This window comes from Apis dorsata, unplaced genomic scaffold (assembly GCF_000469605.1).
Source record: "Apis dorsata unplaced genomic scaffold, Apis dorsata 1.3 scaffold_61, whole genome shotgun sequence".
In the NCBI taxonomy this organism is placed as follows: Eukaryota; Metazoa; Arthropoda; class Insecta; order Hymenoptera; family Apidae; genus Apis; species Apis dorsata.
The window spans coordinates 595,230-599,008 of NW_006263361.1; positions in this window are offsets into that span (position 1 = coordinate 595,230).

Consider the following 3,779-nt stretch of genomic DNA (forward strand, 5'->3'; position numbering starts at 1 on the left):
CCTCCTCGTTTCCGCGAATATTAATGAGACTCGCGACCGAGGGATCCCCGCGTTTGCACGGAGGGGAGATTATCGTTTGTTACGCGTGCACGCGTTGTAATTAATGCAACTTGTCAGATCGATGGAGTGTAATTTTAATAATACGAATGTATCGGGCAAGGAAAGGTGGATAAAAACTTAAGAAACTTTGCAATATTGTTAAAAAAATGTATTCTCTCTCCTCGAGAGAATTCTCTCCCCCTTCAGAAAACCTTAAATCTCGCGCAACGAGATCAAAAATGTCGAAGATCCGACCGCTCTCGATTTCCCTCTTCCCCTGTTCACTCTCTCTCTATCTCAATCACGGTGCAGCTTTATTGCCACTTTGCGGGTTGCAAAAATTTCGTTGGCGTTAAGCGGGGTGGTTAGAAACGAAGGACGGACGAGGACCGGGTGTAACGTTTAATTTCAGCTCCGCGTTTGTTATCCGTGGGATGATAATGGGAGGAGGGAAGAGGAGGAGAGAAAGGCGAATCGCGTGAAAGCTCGCGGATTTTTCGAGGATTAGACAGCGCGCCCCTTTGCCGCCCCTGTTTCCAAGGGAGACGAGCGGCACACCAAGTGACAACGAAGGCGTTTTAAAAGGCCACCCCGTTCGCCGAGCAAAGATGTAACATAACAAACAGCCCCAAACGTATTTGCCCGGCTCGAGATCGAGTTCCACTTCCTGCGCTTCTTCATCGTCTTCTCGCGCTCGTGGCGCCGTTGCACTCGCCGATCCCGTCCGGGACCCGTCTCTCGTCCCGGGTGACGAGTGCCACCCTTGCGCGCATCAGGAATAGACGGACCTTCTCACGAGTGCATTTAGTCGTAGAGTATATTTTTTTTTCTCTCTCTCTCTCTCTCTGTTTCGTTTCGATCGAAAGAAAAAAAGGAAAAAAAAGACGCAACGACGTACGAAAATATGCATTGGGTGGGAAATATTGGTGGAGGTGACAGGTTTCGCGCGGACAAATCTTTGGATTGGAATAACAAACGCTACGTTCTCGCGGACTGGTGATTTGTAACAGGGAAAAGATTCGTTTGGAGCTTTGCCGTCTGTTATAGAGAGAGAAAGAGTGTAGTAAATTGCGAGTCATAAAAAGTATTTATGTTTTGAGGAAAATGAGGTCGTAAAACGGAAATTTGTATTTTACGATGCACACATTAAATACGCTCGAATAATCCTGTTCAAGTTATTTTCTAATTAAGAAGGTACGGACATTATCTATGGATATATTGAATGGTTATTGCACGATTAATAATTCCAATTGAGAAAGTTCTAAGTTATACGGATATATTATACATTATATATCATAGAATATGTATAATGAATAATACGAAAAGGTTATTATCAAAACATAATGCATACTTCTCAACATTTGACGACAAAAAAAGAAGGTGGTAGCTCTTAAAGATGAAAAGATTGTCCCGTTAAAAATCGACTGTAACTGAGTCGTGGGTGCTTAATAGCCAAACTGTTGTTCAAACCTTTTTTACGAGTTTACAACTGGGGATGATCAATAACGTTATCGATCTGAAGTGGGTCCCAAGGATTCTCGTGTATAAAGCGTGCACGCGACGAGGCCGATCCCGGACAGGTTCTTGGCGATATTGCCGAGGTTCGACAGGTCGTTCGAGGGAGGCGAAAACGGCATTGTATCGGGCCCATAGGAACGACAATAAAGCCGAAATCGACTTACACTCGCCGTTTCCCGAATATATTCCCTATAACCTGGCAAACGTCACATCTGGAAGTAATTACGAAGGATACAACAAGGGGTCTCTTCTTTCTACGAAGGTTCAGGTGTAGAAGATCCTTCAAAAGTGGAAAACGAAAGGTGGAAAGGAGACGAGAGCAAGGTTCGTCGCGATGCCGAACGTGACGATTCCACGGGTATACGGATTAGTGACCGATGCTTTTCGCTTTTCCTCTCTCGCTTGCGGAAAAAGTCGCGATACGATCTCTCTTTATCTCTCTCTCTCTTTCTTTTTCTCTGCACGAGATTTCGAAACGGTGCACCGTGCCTGTAACTGTATACCGAGGTATATTACTCGTCTGGAAGAGATTATGTTGTTGTGTTTTACATCGATCGTGGTGAACGAAATTCGAATAAAATTTCTCGAACTTCTTGAAAACGTATTTTTAATCTACCGATTACTTTCACGTTCTTACACTCCTTAAACTAAATATTTCTAAATTCGCGAAAGAGAATTTCAGAAACGGTTATGTTTAATAATATTACTTTTTGAATCTTTGAATACGAAAAATACGCACGAGTGGAAAATATATTCCGGATATATCCACGCGATGAAAAAAACGAAGGATGGAGAAATGGAGGAGGAAGATTTGACGGATGCGGAAACGACGGGTCGCGTCTCGACGAATTCGAATTCGATTCTCGTTGCGATATTATTTCGCGGGGCGGAACGTGCCTCGGCCTGAATTGCCGAAGCTTGAGGGAGCCTCTCATCCCCGAGAAGTGCCCGTTGGGTATTTAAGAAGCATATTCCGTCCATTTGGCATTGTGCGCCGTCGAATGGACACTTTCGGTCGTTGGGCGTTGAGAGAGGAGAGGCAGGCGAGGCGAGAGATCCAAGGATCGAGGTATTGATCGTAAGCGGCTTGCCCTGTGGGGACTTTACCTTTGTGCCACCACCATCGGCTATTCGCCTCGTAAGTTCACACCTTGGCATAATCGGAGTATCCGGGAAAGCAGGACGCGGCCGACCATTAGAGGCCGCGACATTTACACCGTAAACGGACACTCTCACGCGCCCATCTCACAAAAGGGAACGTGTATTTAAATGTACCCCGATTCGTGTGAAAATAATTTTTCCTTTACACCGCGAACCGTTACTTTTAATCCAATGGAATTTCTACAGATTTAATTTCACTCGATCTTGAAGGGAACACAAATTTTTCCAAATTCTATTCTTCTATTCAGAATTAGCAATCGTATGAATTTTCCATTTTAATTATCGGTGATCTCGAAAAAATTTCGCGTTAAATAAAGTTAAACTTCGATAAAAGAATATTTTTTTTCCCAAACGATAAAAACGATTATTAGATATAATAATGCAATTTTCGTGTTAATATCATTTCCTCCACTCATTGTTTTAATATTGTAACGAAAAAGTGTAAGGATTTAAACTATGAATTAGTGCATAATTTCAAAAGCTGGTTAAAGCAACGCGTAACAATTATTATCGACAATACCACATACGAGTTAGAGAACTTGCACAAGAGAAAACTACCATTTGCAACAGCGCGGATAGGTAACCGCGGAATCCCTGATTTTTAAATCTCGGAGGGGGCAGAGGAGGAAAAATGTGTGTTTTCTTTGCAGGCGTTGCGCTCGCGCGCGTAGCGTACGCGCTTAAACGAGCGCGTGTGCACGCGTCTCTAAGTAGCCTCCGTACAGTACACCGAGAGTCTCGCTCTCTTCACGGGGAGGGGAGGGGGCGGGGAGAGAGGGAGTTCCATAATGTGTAAGTAAGTTCATCGCGGGCGCGCTGATGCGTGTGTAATCCCGTGGTGCTTACCGATACCATCGTGGGTTTTATTTTCATTATTCATTTGTTCGCCCCGTTCCCCCATGGATGATGGCAAGGGAAGCTTACACGCGTAACCCCGTGTTTCTATGTTGGTTTAATCAGATAAAACCCCGGAACGCCAAAAATCGCCGCACGCTAAACCGAGCCGCGCCGTTCCGCTCTTTCTTCGTCAGAAAAAAAAAAAAAAAAAAAAAAAAAAAAAA